At 40.1% G+C, this 19004-nt stretch overlaps 1 protein-coding gene and 1 pseudogene across 12 annotated transcripts in view; both read right to left on the bottom strand.

The window, feature by feature from the left end:
* Positions 1-19004, bottom strand: part of Baz2b (bromodomain adjacent to zinc finger domain 2B) — a 215322-nt gene that overhangs the window by 115902 nt on the left and 80416 nt on the right. Inside the window, exon 1 of one of the 12 annotated variants that reach the window (XM_055600963.1) lies at positions 16430-16566. The exons of 10 other annotated variants lie outside the window; for them this stretch is intronic. The gene's annotated coding sequence lies outside the window, so the exon portion shown is untranslated. Of the gene's footprint in view, positions 1-16318; positions 16344-16429; positions 16567-19004 lie in introns of those variants that run through there. One more of the 12 variants, XM_055600965.1, reaches the window with a different exon arrangement.
* On the bottom strand, positions 1076-1602 carry LOC129671080 (60S ribosomal protein L12-like; annotated as a pseudogene).

Genomic DNA, 19004 nt, shown 5'->3' with positions numbered 1-19004 from the left:
TTTTTTTTTTTTTTTTTTTTTTTTTTTTTTTTTTTTTTTTTTTTTTTACAGGGAGGCGGACTCTTTTACTTTGAAGTAAATTCTAAGTGATAAAAGTTTTCATGAAACCAGTGTGTGCCCTCCAGCCACTTCCATTCGTGAGGTAGGAAAAAACACACATTATGTTGCTGAAAACACAGCGTCTGACATGGAACTCAGTGGTTTTCTGTCTAAAAGACCCTGCTTTGATTCCCACAGGTCATTACTCCCCTACACCGAGGGAAAAAAAAACACTTAAGTTGCCATGACTCAAAAAATGGCTGGTAGGAAAACTACATATGTTATTTGCCTCTAAATACAATCTAATCAAGTTCTTTCCGATATGAGAATCGAGGCTGTGAACTGAGATACAAGTTGAACGAGGTGGTATGCTGCCTTGTATTTTTGCTTTGTTGGGTTTTTTTGCATCTCGGAGAACAAGGGGTTCTGTTTGGCTTACGGGTTACAGACCGTCTTGGCTTCAAGAGAAGCCAAGGCAGGAAGCTGCAAGCAGAAACCATGAAGGAACCCTGCTTACTTACTGGCTTGCCCACCCTAGGTCCTTATATACAGCCCAGGCCTCCTGCCCAGGCATGGCACTGACCACGGGGGCTGGGACACCCCACAGTTAGTAAGCAGGAAAGAGAACACACTGGTGGAGGCACTTCCTTAACTGAGGCTTTTTCTTCCCAGAAGTCTCCAGTTTGTGTCAAGTTGGCAACACTAACCAGCATACACGGGCTGGGAAAATGGAAGGACACACACGGAGGAGCTGAGCAGCCCAGACAGGCAGTGTGGCTAATCCAGGTTCTGTGCCTTACAACTGTCCTTTTGGGTTGCCTTTACTCTTTGAGCTCTTGGATACACACTGAGCTTTTTGTGTTTCTGTGACTTATTTTTCTTGCAACCTAAAGAGGCTGGCAGAAATTTCCGTAACAAATACCACGTCATACTAGCCTGTTCTCTTTGCTGCTCAGGCTATTTACATGCCTGAGATGGGTTTCCCTTTCAATATTCCAAACACCACATTGCATCAAGTACAGACGCAAGACTCTTTTTACTTGGTTTGGTCTTTTATTTCAGTATTTTCTTTTTTTGCTTCTAAATGAACTGGGCATAGCACTGCACCACTGCTGACGTCATCTATGATGTCATGAGGACGGAAGCGTCCACAATGCGGCCCACAGATTGTGCAGTACCCAGAATCTCCTTAATAATTCCAGAAAGTTCTCTGGCTAAAGGCCGGTGCCGTGACTGGTAGGAATGTTGACAATCTCATGAAAAGTGATTATTTCCTCTGTGCATAATGTTCTGCTGCTTCTTTCTGTCTTCTGTGGCTCCTTGAGGGTGGATGATCCGGCAGAGGCCGAGGCCACCGCTCGTCTGGGCCTGTCTCTTCTGAGTGGTTAGTTGCAAAGTAATCCTCAACCTTCCCAGTCACCAGGTGCCTTGGCTACAGACCCAGGGAGTTCTTGGGGGCCAAGGCTGATGTGGCGCAAACCTCTCCTCAGATGCACCTCAGGTACACAGCTTGATCTCTTTGAGGTCGAACATGGGTTTCATGGTGAAGGCGACTGGTATCGGATGAACCAGGTCCAGGATGACTGAAAAAAAAAAAAGGCTGCACCATAGCCTCCTCTAGTCATTTTATTCCTACAGCCGTAACTCACTAATTCCAGGTCACAACTCCCAGCTTTAGCATCTACCCAGGGAGCTGCTAATTTACTGACTTCTTACTGCTCTTTGTTCCCTAACTCTCTGTGTTCTACAGCACACAATAGTATGTCTGCCAAGCCTTAGTTTCTGAATCAGTAAAATGGGTTGATTATACTTCAAAGTGCAATCCTAAGAGTGAAAGGGCCTAGCGCTCTTCCAGCTAGATGCTTTGCCCTTCGATTAGTCACAACATAGTAGAAAACTGCTCTGATTTTCCAAGAGAAAGATACAAAAACAGGAAAGCTTAGTAAGTCATCTCTGTAAGTTAAATGTGAGCAAAGGCAACTGGACTGTCCAGAAGACTCACAGCAACAAGGACCTTTCTCTTACAGGCAAATTTCTGATTTCATCAGTGAGACCGTAAAGTATGTTTCCACTCACAGCATTCCTACCTTCCACCATGTTTATTGGGATTTAACCCAATTACTAGCTGAGTAGTATTTATGTTGTATTGTGTTGGCTGATCTGAGTTTTAGAAATACCGCATTTGATGTTAAAATACCTAAGAGTTGTATAGATTCTATTCTGAGATATTCTGAAAATTTTTTGTATGTGTCTGTGAGAACTTGTTTTGATTTTTAGTAGCATGTAAGTACCTGTGAGAGTATATCATCATATAGAGTATGTTCAGTTGAACAACTAACCTGTTCTGATCTATGGCAGTTTTATTGCTGTTTAAATGTCTGTCATAGGATTTTAACCCATTAAAACAAAGCTTAGGGGAAAGAACGTTGATCAGCTAAGCTTTACCCATTTCACTTAGCCTATCACTCAAACTCAGCCGCCAGGAGGGTTGTCCGTGTGCTTACCCAACGGCGATGCTGATGCTGAATAAAGCCTCCTAGATCCATCTGTCCTACTCTCCACAACTTTCCAGTCTTGTTTTCCTTTAAAAATGTTTTCGTGTGTGTTTTTTGTTTTAAGACAGAACCCCACTCAGGGTGGTCTTGAACTAACAGTGCTCCTGCCTCAGCCTCCCAAGTGCTGGAATTAGAGACACGAGTCACCAGGCTTGGTTTCTTTCTTAGTTTTTCTATTTGAGGACTTCATTTTTTATTTGTATAAGATACTGGTTTCCCTTAATGGTCCTTTGGTATCCACTAATTTCAGTGCTTCCAGTTACTTTGCTGAAGGTCTTCACATCCTTGCTACAGCTGGTATTTAGCAGTTGCAATCCCGCATTCCAACTCTTCCATCTGTTTTCCCAACCATACAAACAAACAAAAAGCGTAATTTAACCTTTTGGTGAAGTGATGGCTGCTGTCATATTAGCTCATGCCATATGACTCTTCCTGGTCTTCACTGTTCTTTTCAGAAACAACAGTTTCATCATTGCTGATGTTTTCCTATCCTTCTGAAGCAGTCAATTTCTTTTAGGTAATTCTACACTCTCAGTAAGCCACAGGAAAAAATGTAATAATACTCTATTTAATGTCATCTTATTTCCAAGTAAACACACATACACACACACACACAATAAGCTGGATATCTGGTGCATGCCCATAACTCCACCACATGAAAGAAATGGCAGGAAGTCTGCGAGTTGATGGTCAGCTTGGGCTATATAATAAGTGCTGGGCTAGCCTGGTCTACATAGTAAGCAAGAAAGCAAGACAAAAGAACAAAAATGAAGTTGGGTCTTACTGGAGGCACACACTTGTAAGTGCAGCACTCAGATGGCAAGCGGATCTGGATGGTCAAAAGTTCACAGCCATAGCTACAGGAGATACATTTTGATCTTAATTCGTATGTACCAAAACAATTTAGGTAAGATTGTTTTTTTTCCTTTTTGTTTTCTTTTTGTTCTTCCTCATAATCAGACAGATTGGGAATATGTCTGAATAGAAACTGTCTCAATTTGATGGCTGTAGGGGAGAAGAAAGTTATCTCATCGTCCACAGAGGAGTATGTTTTCATATACACGATGCCAAGGGTGGAGGCAGCCAAGCGTGTCACTGGAGGGCAGGGTAACTAAGAGCAAGCACAGTCGGGGCACTAAGTTATTCCCTGAGATTCCTAGCCTCAGAGCCGCCAAGCAGCGTTCAGCCTCTGAACTTGTCTTTTCTAGATAATTCACTTAAAGAATCATGATTCAGGCTCTTTCACTTACCCTGTTTCAAAGCTATCCTATGTTACGGCATGTACAGAACTTTATTCCTTTTTACTGGTGAGTAATATTTTATTTTGTACCCTACCACATTCATGTATCCATTAATGATCATTTGGGCTAATTTTACTTTCAGATTTCACAAACAGAGAATATTAACAGGGGCATCCAGTGATTTATGTAGAGACATGGTTCAGTTCAGATTAGAAATGGATTGACAGAGAAGAATAGAATTTCTGGATCACATGGTGACTCTTCTGTTTAGCCTTCTGGCGAGCCCAAATATAGCTTAACTTTTGAAGACTTGAAAGGGAACCCTTGTGTGAACATTTAAACTAGCAACAGTTTGTAGTGGAGTAGGGATATATACCGTCTGGTTCGGCCAACTGACCACCCTAACTTCATCTGCAGAACCTTTTTTTTCTTTCTCTTTATCTCTCTCTCTCTCCCCCTCCCTCCCTTCCTTTCCTTTTTGTTTTTTGTTTGTTTGTTTGTTTGTTTGTTTTGTTTTATGAGACAGGCTTTCTCTGCGTAGCCTTGGCTATCCTGGACTCACTTTGTAGACCAGGCTGGCCTTGAACTCATTTGGTCAAGTTGTTGCTGATTTTAAACAACAATAAAACTATCAACGATCAGAACAGCTCAAACAGGACAGCACCTTCTCCTCCCCTTTGAAGGCTTTACATTTCTTCATTATCACCCAGCCTTTCACCTAGTCTTTAGCTTTAGTAAACCTAAGTGGCCATTTGTGACAAGAGGTTCAAAATAGTTGCTCTCCATCAAGAGCACTGTGATGGTGTGAGGAAGGAGAGTCACTGGCCTCTGAGCCTTCCCAGCAGACCTAGCGGCCAGCCCTGCCAGATGCAACAAACACCCTTCCAGTGCACTGGTCGGGCGAGAGTCACAGCTACTGTCTGTCTTCCGTCCAACAATGAGACAACTCTGAGGGGGCTAGGCGGAGAGGCTGTGTATAGACACATATATGCCTGGAACCACTTCAGCCAGGTCATCACTGCAGAGTTCAAGAATCCGGTCATTCCCAGGTGTACCTCCCGGGGAGGCTGAAGCAAGAGGATGATCAGAAGCGTAAAGCCAGCCTGGTCTACAGAGCAAATTCTCGGGTAGCCAGGGCTATATAGTGAGACCATGAACTGAAAAGTAAAAATAAAGTAATGATACAGAATTGCTTCCCAGCTTCCTCCTGAAGCAGCAATTAGCCTTTCTCTTTAAGCTGAACAAATCTGCAAATGATGGGAGCTCTATGTCTAGTTCCAGGACCGCGCCCAACATGGCTGGGCCATGGCTTCGGGTGGTGCAATATTATCACAGTGAGAGACACTAAGAACTTCCCATCTGAACACTGGAACAGTGATAACCGATTCACCTTCCTCCCAACGATGTTAGGTAAAATGAGAAAATGTGTGTAGACATTTCACACTGCATCTTCCATGGCTGTTATGCGTCCTCATCAACGCATTGGTCCACTCCTAGGCTGCTGAGCCACCTGTGATGTCATCATTGGTTGCCACAGCCAGGGGCCTGGGATAAAAGGACTTCTGCCTCTTCCTTCTTTCTCTCTCTGCCTTTCTTTCTTTCCTGGGCATCCCCCACTGTGTATATGTGTGTGTATGTGTCTCTCTTCGCACCCTCTCCACCTCCATCAAATAAAATTTTCCTATCAGATCTGTTGTATACGTAGCATCATTTTTAAACATATCATAACACCTGGAATTTTTATTTATGTTACAGAAAGGCAGGTAGACATGGAGATTTTAAACGAAAGGGCGGGAAAAGGATTACTGCTTTAAAAAAAAAAAAAAGCCAGGATTAGGAATGACTGGAAGAGGAAGGAAAGGAGAGGGGAGAACTCCCAAGGTGACTGCAGCTATTACTGGGTGATGCTGGACAGACAGAAGACACCTCGATGTGAGGACCCACAATACTGTCATTAGCACATGTGCTTTGGATCTTGGGGTTTGCGGTTCCCTTTTATAACAGCATAGCTAGTCTGGCTTGTTGGAATGAGGTTGTGAAACAAGTCTGGCAAGGGGTGATTCAGACTAGTTAGCTCCTAACCTGAGCTCATGGGGCTTAGCATGGTGACTTTTGCTTTGTTGTCTGAATGCATACAACATGGGTTAAGATTATTAAAAAGAGGGACGCCTGAGAGTGGCCTGAACTCCTGCACTATTATCTCCCTGCGCCACATATGAAAAGTACAGACACTCTGCATTTAGTCTTGATCAGAGGCCAGAGTCCGGAGTTACTCAAGTCTAAATAACACTCTATCGGCAAGATCCAAAAAGATTGTTTTCAACAGCTTTATGGAAATCTGATTTGTGTATCATATGATTTTTCAAATATCATTTAGTTTACAGGGTATTCACAGATTAGTGCAGCCATCAGCACAAACAGTTAAAATATTTTCTCAAATCACCAAGAGAAACCCAATTCTTCATTTTCTGTCAGCCTACACACAGCTCTACAGACTGGGGTTGGAGGTTTCTAGGTTCTTGGTCTCGTAGTCAAAGACTGGGAAATAAAGGTTCACACAGGTGAGCGGAAGAGGAAAGAGGAAAGAGGAAAGGCAGCTCTATTCAAAGCAAAGTAAAGGGGCAGTGCACATTCGGAAAGTGTGCAGACTCAAGACTGACAGCGGGGTCACAGGAGTGAGGGTTCTCAAACCTGGCTGTTTCGAGCTTCCCTTTTATGGAAGAGCGAGGAATTTGGTTCCTAAGGGGTGTGGAATGGGCAGAGCTCTATTTTGGCTGATAGAGTTGTGAGACCAAACTGGATGACATGACACCCAAACTCTCTCTTTTGAAAGAGCAGGTTTTGGGATTACAACTGGGCCCTGAAACAGGCGAGGTAAGTGCTCTTCCACTGAGCCAAATGCTGAGCCCTATGACAGGCCCTGTCTCAAACACTGGGAAGTGGGAGTCTTCACTTCCTGTCCAGGGAACACACTTAACATCTCCTACCTAAGTTTTCCTCTAACACCACAACTCAACTCTGCAAGACATAGGAACAAAGGGTTTGAAATCCTTCTCTACAACAGCCTATAGATAGATATACCCAATACAATTTTAATTGAAGAATGAATTGAATGAATGAAGAATCATCTACAAGGACTGACATTTCCATTTCCAAAGTCATTAACCTAAGTCAGCGAGGTCTTGCCATAAACTAGTCAGAGTGAGTTCCAGGACAGCCAGGGCTACACAGAGAAACCCTGACTCAAAAAACACAAACAAACAAAAAATGATGAACCAAATACCAAGCTCTGTTTGATCTCTGTATAAATATACTATAACATGGTCATTAAGACAAAGATGTGATTTTGACTTGTATATTTGTCCTATTGTTCAATTAACTTGATCTACAAACTATATGATACAAAATACTCTGATGATAGCTTCTTGTTGGCACAATAGCCTTTTCTAGGAATTTTCATTTTCTTATACAAAAATTAAAATTTTATTATTTTATTTCACTTATGTGAACATTTTGTCTGCATGTATTCTGTGCACCATGTGCATGCCTGGTACCCTCAGAGGCCAGAAGAAGGCATTAGAGTCCTTGGAACTGGAGTCACAGATGACTGTGAGCTGTCACATGGGTGCTGGGAACCAGGCCGGGATCCTCTAGAAGAGCCATCAATGCTCAACTGCCAACTATCACCCCCAACAAAGTCTCACTATGGAATTTGGGGTAGTCTCGAACTCATAACTTCACTTCAGTTTCCTAAGTGCCAAGATTAAGGCATGTGCCACTACACCCACTTCTCCTGATTTAATAAATTGTCAAAACATTAAAATTTCGTTTGTCGTTTACTTCGCCTATACAGAGAAGTTCTCATATTCCTCACGGCAGGGAGTTAGGGCAGCAAACTCCACCAGCTCACTTGCTTTGGCTGATCACGTTTTATTTTACTAAGTAGGCACACAGTAATTCGCGGATGCGAACCAAGTCACATGTGGCTAGTAAGTCCCAAACTGAACACTATTTACTTTTAAGAATGGCCATAAAAGACTGGTTCTCCACAGTTTAAATGTAAATGAGATCCTAAGCACAAATACATAAAATATATCACAGCTCAAATCTAGAGCTGTCAGTTTCTCATAATTAACTTGGCTTTCTTTTGGTCAAACTGGAAATATAACTTAACTTAAGCCAAGGTACATAGTACAGTGTTCTTTAAAAAAAAATCACTTTAGTAGATAAAGATTTGATTTTAAAATATATGTTTATCTTATGTCACAATAGATTCATTTTAAATCTTGATGAGTAAGAATTCGCATTATGAAAATGACTTACACAATGCCTCTAGCCTGAATCTGTCACTCTTCTTTCTTTCTGACTAAACACTGCTATGATGTTCAGGCTTAAAACACAGAGCTTCAGGAATAATCCTGCCTAAGTCTTGAGTAACTGTGACTCCAATGAATATTGCTGAACCCAGCCACCAGATGTTTCTAGTATTCAGCAGACTTGAGAATCATATACAACCCAGTCAAGTTACTTGAGTAAAAGAAACCAAATACCTATGCTTTGCTTTATTCTTTGTAAATTTAATATACACTGGTATTTAAATAAAAAACATCAATTTCCAGCTCAAAGTACATATGCTTTGAAATAAAAATAAAAACGCTATGTATGTATGTGTCTATGTGTATATATACACACGCGTACATACACAAATGAATGCTCTTGGGTATGATACAGCCATAGAAGTGGATATTCTAACCATAAATGTTTAGGGGGGTTCTTTGACGTAAAAGGGGCAAAAGGCACACTTTAATACCAGCACTCCAGAGGCAGATGGATCTCTGTGAGTTCGAGGCCAGACTGGTCTACAGAGTGAGTCCAGGACAGCCAAGGCTACACAGAGAAACCATCTCAGGAAAAAGAAAGGGGGGGGGCGCTATGGTTGATAAAGCAATTGCCTTGTATGCATGAAGGCCTGAACTGGTGCCCCAGAACCTGATTAAAGGTTGGAAGCATGGTTTGTGGATAATCCCACGGCTGGACAGACAGAAAGAGGAGGCTGTCTGGGCTCACTGACCAGCCTGTGTAACCTAATTGGTTAGCTGCAGGTCAATGACAGACTCTGTCTTGACCGGAAACAGGTGGCATTCCTGAAAATGATGCCCAAGGCTGCCTAACTTCTGTACGTGCCTGTGTGTGTTGTTGCTGTTTGTGGTTTGGGAATGTTATATATTCCCCTTAGCAAAATTTGCTGTTGCGGCCAAAGGCTTCTTCTTGCTTCCCATTTCTGAAAATACTTACTACTGATATTAGGCAACTAAACATAAGAAATCTTCAAAACAGGCAGAAATACACTAAGTTACAAGACTTGCCTACAGAAACATCAATGCATATTTGTTTTAAAGTGTTCCTAGAGATTGTGTACAACCAGAATGCTTCATTTTGATAGCTTCACTGTAGGCAAACGACAGCCTTTTCCACACAAGCACATTTGGCTGCTTTTCTTTTCTCTCTCTTTTTCTAAAGAAAAACACCTGATGTGCTGAAACCTTTAATCAGTCAGCCTAATCTTTTCCATAATTTGTATTTTTTTTAATTTTACTTTATTAAAAAAAATTTTACTTTATTACTTATTTGTGCTTACATGTGTGTACATGCTCATGTGAGTGCCAAGGGAGGTCAAGAAGGGGTGTCAGATGCCCTAGAGCTGGAGCTGCAGGTGGGCCCCCCGACCTGGGTGCTGAGGGGTAACACTGGTCCTTTGCAAGATCAGTAAACAAGTTTACCGTTGAGCCATGTCTCTAAGGCTCTCCATGCTTTCTAGTTAATACTAGGTACATAAAGCTAGTTGTTTTTTTTTTCAACTGCCACTAAAACATTTGACAATTCTCAAAAGGCTAAGCATAATATTACCACACGAACTGAAGGCAGAACTTGTAAAGATTCTACCCATTAACAGGCAAATAGATGAAAAGTAGATCATGTTTCTTTTACTTTTATTTACATAATTGAATTAGGTAAAACAATGAGGTTCTGAAAATCCTAAAAGGGGGAATAATCCTTGAAAACTTTGTGCTAAGTGAAATAAACCTGCCCAATAAAACCATAATTATTGTATAAATATACGTTTGTAAGATTTATAGGACAAAAAGCAGATTAAAGTTGCAAGAGTTGGGATGTCACTGCTTAATGATTCAGAATTTTTTTGGATGCTGAGAACATTTTAGAAAGACTGTGATTGCTGCACAACACTGGGAATATAGCTAACTGAATTACATACACTGAAATGGCCAAGAAGCCAGGCATCGTGGCATGGCCATCAATGGAAGCACTTGGACGGCAGAGGCACAGAGATCTCTGTGAGTCCTATGGTGACCTGGTATACACAGTGAATTCCAGGCCAGTCAGGACACTACAGTGAGACTCTGTCTCCAAAGCACAGGAAAAAATGGTCAAAATTGGGAGTAGGAGTATAAGTCAATGTAGAGCATTTGCCTAGCACACCCAAAAGCAAGAAAACAAACAAACCTGAAAAAACTATTTCAAATGGCAAGCTGGGATGTTGGGCATATATATATTTTTTTCAAAATGACATAAAACAAAATTATTGAATTGTGTATTGTAGGTGGGTGATCTGATAGAGAGTTGTTGGGTTTCAGACCATTCCAAGTGGACCTGGCCTCCCAGTTTCTCCCAGGCTCCTTTGGGCCCTACCTGCGGCAGGGCATTGCTAGCATAGCCCACCCTTTACCCTGAACTTCCAGCCTAAGGGCAAGGGCTTCCCTTCCCCAGTTCACTGTATAATCCAGACATTTTGTCCCACCCCAACCCCCTCCCCTGCCACCTCTTCTCTGTCTCTCCCCTTTTCCTCTCTTCACTGTGTGCCTCTCTCTCGGCCTCTCTGTCTCTTCCTCCCTCCTTCCCTCCCTGCCTCCCTGTCCTGCAAGGCAGCTGAGAGCTACTTCTAATAAACCTTCCTTTACACATTTCAACTTGTTTTGCACTTAGCTCATATCACTGTTTCAGAAGGTTTACCAAGTCAATTCCATCTCTGGAAAATTACTTCTTAAACTAGTCTCTGAAGCTTTACTTGGTGCTTAGAGATCTCAAAGTATTCCATGTATACATCTCACTCAGTTAGCACTTAATCTTGTATCCCTTCTGACGTGTCTGGTGTTTAAAAATTACTGTAACACATTTAATATTTGATTATGCATTGCTTATAACACCAAGTGAATTGTTTAAATTATCAAATCAATACTCATACTGAATATTTGTTTGGATTTTATTTGCCAAAGTATGTTTGTAGTGGCTCAGGCTGTCAAAACAGGGTCTAAAAATACACTACATATAAGGCAACATGAATCTCAGTCCTACCCTTGCACAAACACATTAGCTGAAATTTTTTATAACAAATGCTAAGGGAAAACAGTCCAGGAAAATATGTAACATTTAGAGACCTCTCAATCAGTCAATGATATACTTAATTCAATACACCTGCTTACTGTTTTTAAAAATTCTCTCTATCTCTCCTCACACTGTAGCAGAGGCTGGCCCCCCTAAGCAACTTTACCCTAGGCTGACCACAGACTCTAAGGCAATCCTTCCAAAAGGACCTCAGGGCTGGGATGTTGGGCATAAGCAACCACTTGACTCCCGTCTTCCCTGACTGAATAAAAACCACGATGCTGCGGGGCCTGGTGATGCACAGCTTTGATCCCAGTGCTGGGGAGGCAGCGAAAGGCAGATTTCTGTGAGTTCAAGGTCTACAAGAGTTAGAGAGTCAGGGCTCTGTTACACAGAGAAACCCTCTCTCAAAAAACAGAAATAAAAAAGATTCTGTCCAAATAAATACTTTTGAAATGAGTAACACACTGACATTTAATGTATATGCTAATATTTTCTAGGCCTAAATAGTCAACATAAATAATTCTAATCTTAGCAGTGTCATTTAAGATGTGAAAATTACAGATAGTTTAATTACAATTTCTTTTAAAGATTTTTTTTTGAAACCAACCAAATCATTTAAATACCTTATTTAATGATTATGGTAGTATTAAAAGAAATTATACTTAACAAAACTTGTTTGAGTATGATGACAAAGTAGAAGACTAAAGAAAGGTGTTAAGAAGTTTGAATGAACTGTTTCTATTCCTTTGAAAAATTGGTATAGAACGTTAAGCACTGTATCAAGAGATTGAAGATAAAGGCATGGACTTATAAAAATAAAAGTCTCAAAAGCAAACCTGTTTCAAAGGTACAGTATCAATCTGTACTGACTTAGAACAACAGCAGTTCATTTATGCATTGAAAACATCCATTAGCATCTTGGAGATTAGCACTTGCCCCCACAGAAACCAAAAGGGGTAGCAAACAAAAATGGTCTCTAAGACAACAACAACAACAACAAAAAAAAAAAAGCTAAAAATCAGTCTTTATTAATTAGAAAATCCTTGCCCCTTAATCTCTGAGATTTTATAATTTTCACAGGACTGGATTATGATTTCTATGATTTTTATGAATCTCTGTAACAGGAGAGGGTAGTCAAACTGTATATAAATTTTTAAATGACCAACAGATGGTTTTACTCCATGACCAAAATTTCACAAGCTTGTTGTGAATAGTATCACTGTATTACAATAAAGGATGAAAACAAAACAAAACAAAACAAAAAAAAAAAAAAAAAAAAACTTTTTTTGGGTCCTAAAAAAAAAGTTTTTCTTTTTTTTCTTTTTTTTTTTTTTAAACTTTAAAAGTATACACTTTTAAAACACTCAGCATGGTCAATGCTATCTATCAAAAACCTAACTGATCACCAAGAACTCTAGACAATTAGCAATCTCTCTTGTCCTGACTATCTCTCAATGTTTTTACCTTGCGGCACCAGGTTGAGAATCAGCAGCTAAAGCACTAAGGGACAGCTATGATTAGTTGCTGAAACGCTGTCAAAATTTAATAATCCTTGATACTTAATTCTTTGACATAAACAGTTTTATTGCTCTTAAAATAATAAAATTTGATGCTGGAGAAATGGTTCAGCAGTTAAGAACACTGGCTGCTCTTGCAGAGGACCTGGGTTCAATTCCTAGCACCTACATGACAGCTCACAACTGTCTGTAACTCCAGTTCCAGGGGGTCTGACACCCTCACAGACATGATGCAGGCAAAACACTAATGTACATAAAATAAAAATAAATAATTTTAAAATAAATACTTTCTGGATGTTTGGATGCTGTTCCAGTTAGTAAAAATGCAAAGAAGACAATGGCAAGGCGCACTGAGGTCTTCCCGGGGATATGTGGGATAATTCCAATTTATGCTTCAATATCAATTTAAATTGTTATCGATCTCCTGGGTGAAGCCTTCCTACTTCTCGCTTTGCACATGTACTAGATACTTCAAATGTACCACATGGGCAAAGTCCTGACTCTTTACCCCTTCTCACCCCGGCTCACCTGGAACACGGCAGCTCACAGTGATGGCGACACCACCATCTGGTCATCTGTTCCCTTCCATCGACAAGCACCATGAAAAAAATCTCCATTTACCCTTCCAAAACATCCAGAGTTTAAAATCTACCAAGCCCACTCGCTTCCATGAGATTACTCTAAGAACTCTGTCCTGATATTCCATGACTACAGTCTATTTTCAACAGAGCCAATAAAATGATCCTAAGGGCCCAGAGGTTAGGAGCACTGGCTGTTCTTCAGAGGTCCTGAGTTCAGTTCCCACAACCACATGGTGGCTCACAACCATCTATAGTGAGATCTGCTGCCCTCTTCTCATGCACAGGCACACATGCAGACAGAACATTGTATAAATAATAAATAAATAAATCTTTTTTTTTTTTTTAAATGATCCTTTAAAAATACAAACTGGACCCATGCAGAAGCCTGAGTTCCACTAAGTCCCAACAGGGTCCAAAGGTCTCAACTCTCTACTCCTTCCTTCTGAATATTCCTTTTACTCTCCCCTCTTCCTCACTCATAGCGCCAATCACAACAGCCTCCATTCATTTCCCAAGTCATAACAGGCACACTCCTACCAAATGCTTTCTGCCCTGAAGGTTCTCCTGAAAGGCATACACATAGATAGATTACTTTAGTCATTGCTCAATCACCACCTTTGTTGAGTCCTTCCTGAGACTAGAACAGCCACAAAATTCATCCTGCTCCTTTTTCTTGAGTTTCTTTTTTTCCTTTTTTGTTTCTTTTTTAGTAACATTTATAGTCTAACGTGCTATATACTTTAGTAAGTATATAAGGATAGTTTAATTTCCACTTGAACTATATGTTACACAAAAATAAACCTTTGGAAGGTCTATTTGCTGTTATTTCCCAGGTATCCAGAATATTCCAGAAGATATGTAAATTCATTATTTAAATGAGGTAGGCTGAAGCATCTCAGTGGTGAAGCACCTGCCTAACATTCTCTAAGCCCTTATTTTCAGAATGTCAATAAGAATAAGAAAGAAGAAGAGGAGAAGAAGGAAGAAGACAACGACAATGACATTGAAGCCCAAGCGGTGGCACAAGCCTTTAGTTCCAGCACTCTGGAGGCAGAGGTAGGTGGGTTGCTGTGAATTAGAGGCCAGCCTGGTCTACAAAGACAGTTGAGGACAGCCAGGGTTGTTTCACAGAGAAACCCTGTCTCAAAAAAACAAAACCAAACAAACAAAAGAACAACAAATTGGCTTTCCCCTGTACAGACTTTAGCACTGCGTGTGCACCTATACTGTATCAGTTATCACGCTGTACTGTAACAGCCTCTAATTTTCTTCTGCTATTAGACTCTAAACTTTTGAAACAAGCATTCTGTTTGGCTTCCTACTGTTAGTAATTGTATTTCTTACAATGTCTGACCCCTTGGAGGCACACTATAATATCTGATAAATAATTCCATCTAAACCAAAGGTGTGAGCACTTTTAGGATCTTCAAAATATAAAGTGTCTTAAAAGCCTCCCTGTGAGTTCTCTTAGGGTTTTCAACCTGACTCTGACATTGGCAAAAAGACCTAAATCACATATTTGAATTCTCTACAATTTCATCTTCATCAATGAAAATAGAAGCAATGACACCACGCCTAACGTGATTATCATGACTATAAGATGATAAAGTAGCTCACCGGTTTCTAGGTAACAATAAATGACATCTATTACTTCTCATTACAAAAGGAAACAGAGGCACTACTGTAAATTTTATCTTGATACCTTGCCATTAAACATAAGATTTAGAAGCTTCTTGTGATAAAATAACTTATTAAAAACTACGAACTCAAATAAAATGAACTCAATAAGCATTCTGAAAAAAAGTACCTTAATTCTCAACACAAGCTAGACTATATTTCCCCAGAATACTTACAAATAATTTGATCTTAGATTCTAAAGGCTTCTTCAGAATCTGCATTTAATTTTTAATAACTTTAAAATGTTATTTCTTACATGAACAAAATGCCTCCTATTGGAGCTGAACTATTCAAGCCGATAATATTTAAACAACTTACACTTACTAGTGTATAGAATGTGCTCACGGTCTAGAACCTCGTGTTTAGAAAGCCAGAAGCACACTGGTGACTCCTTACTAATTAACTGTCAGCTTCCTACCTCTGTTAGTCATGCATCCAACAATATTCATAATTCTTGCATAATGTTCACGAAAACCAGAGTTCTGGTCCTTTTTGTAATGATAAGTAATTTATTGTTCCATAGAGCCGGGCACTAACATGAATTGGATTTTCACTGTAAAGCCACGAATCACCTGCTTTTCTGTACCCTGATAACACAACACCCCATCTTCTCTAATGTTCTCTAATGTTACAGATGACCTGTAAGACCTGTTTCTTTGCATTTTGTAATTCAATAAACAAACACATTTGACTTAAGCACATAGGTAGGAGACAAGAAAAGGAGGTAAGCAGTTTAAATGACTGTCCCAAGGCCACAGATGGGGAGGCCACCAGCTCCGGGATTAAAGCTAAGCAGCTATTTATTCCTTCTTATGCTTTCAGTATTAACATTCATTTTTATATGGCAGGACCCTCATAATTAACATAAAAAAGCAATTTAATATAATAATTAAAACAATACAGTGACAATATGTAAACAGAAATTTCTTACAGAGAAGAGAAGTTAGAATTTATCCCAGAGTCTGAAAACAGTCTGATTGACTACATGTTACTTTGGGATTCTGTTTAGAGCACCAAGCAAGTGGCAGCTTACTCTAATTTATCCTGCTGCTGTCTTTAAGCTCGTTTTCTTTAACCAAGATCTAGTAAGTATATGAGATGGACTTAGGATGCAAAACAAAAACACTATCCTAAATTTCTAAAATCCTCCAAACTTCAAACAGTAGTTTCTACTCTAAACGCAGGCTCAAGTTCAGGAAATACTTGTAAGAGCCTCATCAATGAGAACACAGTGAGACACAAGAAAGCAAAGAGCAAGCTCTGCGCGGCGGGAGACCGACGCTCGGCACACACTCGCAGCTTACTGTGGAGAGGTTTAGTCAGGAAGTAGCCATTATCCTTTCGATTCCGCGCAGAGGCAGCGCTCCGCAGCGAGCCAGGGTCCCTGCAGCCGAGAGCCGGGAGAGGATACTTACTATTGTGTCCTAGCTCTGCTGACCCCAGAGGTCACAGTCTGTCTTTTATCAAGCGCTATAATGAAAACACAATCCAAGTAAGCGTTTACAAAGCCCTGCTTGTTGAAACACCTAAAATCTACCTAGCACAACCTCTCTCTCGCAAAACATGGCTGTCTTATTCAGAGATTAGCAATTATTGTAATGAGATACTGTCGGAGAGGGTCAAATAGTACTTCCTGCAGTTTACACATCTTGATTTCCTGGTAAACAAACTGGGAGGCAGGTGGAGCGCTCGGCTCGCCGGTAACCGAGGATGCTCACGTGACGGCACTAAGCCAGGTGAGGGGCATGGCTCAGGTAATTGCCCCGTCTTCATTTCGTTAAGGTCAAAGCCTCCAACCAGAGGCGAACCCTCTTCCCTCCTTTTTGAAGAACAATTGATTTCTGACACGCGTGAACTGAGAATGGTCAACAAGCCTTAAGCAGGTTTCAAAGATTGGTTTTTGCAAACAAATTGGTAACAAGATTGTTTTTATGAAAAAAATAATTGCTCAAGTGCTAAAAAAAAAAAAAAAAAAAAAAACCACTTTAAATTCCATCTGCTTTAAGAAAGCAGGTACAAGAAATTTCTGAGTTAAAATAAAAAATTAAAAAGAAAATTTTTAGTCAAAGCATGAGTCTTTTTATTAAACTACTGTATAAATATTCAACAATCTTTGAAAAAAATCATGTTTCAAAAAGTTTACGTAAGGTAAAATGGTTGCCCACAATTTAAACTGCTTTTTCCAAATATAATAAAATTGTAAATATTCACCTTAATATTTACAAAATTATTAATTTGAAAATGCATTTCTTTCTTCTTAGGTTTTTCCTCCCAATTTGCCCTTTTCCCTTTTCTCTGAAATTTGTAATACATTTGGATGGGGGTTGACCACAAAATCCAGAATCCCGAGCTTCATCAAAAAAAAAAAAAAAAAAAAAAAAAAAACAGAAGTTACTGCTTTCAAAGTAGCTAGGGGATTTTTAAAAATCTGTAAAACTTGTACTTAGTAATCTTATATTTATTAAATATATACTAACATGTTCGTAGCCATAAATGTAAGATTCAATCGTTTTAATGCAAATTAGTGTGAAAGACCATTTGCAACAAAATAGGCACATTAAGTATTAAAATATTGAATTAAGTTAAATTTATATTAACTCATTGGCAAAATAAAATTTTTATGTATTGACATAGAAAAAGAAACAAGAATGTCAACAAAATCAATAACAGAAACCCAAAGTCATGGGAACAGATAACTCTGGCCAGATTGACAGAATCTCAGAAGTCTGTGTTGTTTCTACGGAGTATTACGTCACCTTAGCACAGTTGCTATCATCACTAATGCTTTTACTCCAATGAAATTGTGAATTTTCTGAACACTACACCTAGGGAGTTAAGAGTTTCAGCTATAATTCGTATCAAATTCAGTAACATAAGTACCCTACTTTTTCACCGCGTGCAAACGTGGTCCTTAGTCCATCATGGAAAACTGTAAATTAGTTCTGGCTCTACATAGCTTTGGCTATGCATTCATATGTCAAGACAAAGGTTCAAATTATAAAATTATTATTTCAGCTTTTTCAAAAGTCCATGGCTATGTTAGGTCCCACAACTGCTCACATTTAGAAAGTGGTGAAGAAAACCATGGAGAGCAACAGAAGATGAGTGAGATGCTTGATTCACTCTAAGTGGCTCTTTCAGCAGAAGTCAGTGAGCTTTCCTGTCAAGAGTGTCTAGTTCTGGGCTCAGGAGATGGCTCAGGACCAACGTGGTGGGAGGAGAGAACTATTTCGCACAAGTTGTTCTCTGATCTCTCTCTCTCTCTCTCTCTCTCTCTCACACACACACACACACACACACACACACATCAATAAAAAATAAATGTAATTTTGAAGACGGGCTCTGGTTCAGTCAAAAGGAGCAGGTGATGTGCAGGCTCTTTCTCCTCTTAGACTACAAAGGGATCCTCCCCTCCTCTCGGGTGGACACCATGCTGCCCATCTGTTCGCCCAGACACGAGGACTGGGTGCACTTAGACAACTACCTACAACTGGAGTCTGGGAGGCTGTAAAGACAAAAGGCCTCAGAAAGATCCCCACTCCCTGACAAGTCTAACAAACTAGAGTTAACAAGAGGCAAGAAAGGGTCAGTGGGATGGCTCAGCAAATGAAAGGGCTTGCACCCAAAACCAATGGCCTCAGTTTGATCCCTGAAACTCATGACAGGAGGAGAACCCATTGCTCAAGTTTGTTCTCTCACCTTCACAAGTACACAGTGGCCGGTCAATGCCTGCACTCACACACCTATACACTCAGAAACAAGCTCTCTCTCTCTCTTACACGCACACACACAAACTCATACACACACAGTAGTAAATAAGATAAAAACTGCTCTGTAATAAACATTACTTATACCCAATCTTACACCAACAGAATTTAAAGTGACTTACAAGCAGAAGGAAAGAGTATCTTTTAAATGTTGAGCTTATATGAAGAAAAACAAAATCCTGTCTAGATGTGGAGGCATGCAGCTACAGTCCTAACACCCAGG

This window comes from Psammomys obesus, unplaced genomic scaffold, assembly GCF_907164565.1.
Source record: "Psammomys obesus unplaced genomic scaffold, mPsaObe1.curated_primary_1811, whole genome shotgun sequence".
Lineage (NCBI taxonomy): Eukaryota > Metazoa > Chordata > Mammalia > Rodentia > Muridae > Psammomys > Psammomys obesus.
This window is presented reverse-complemented; position numbering and strand designations above follow the sequence as displayed.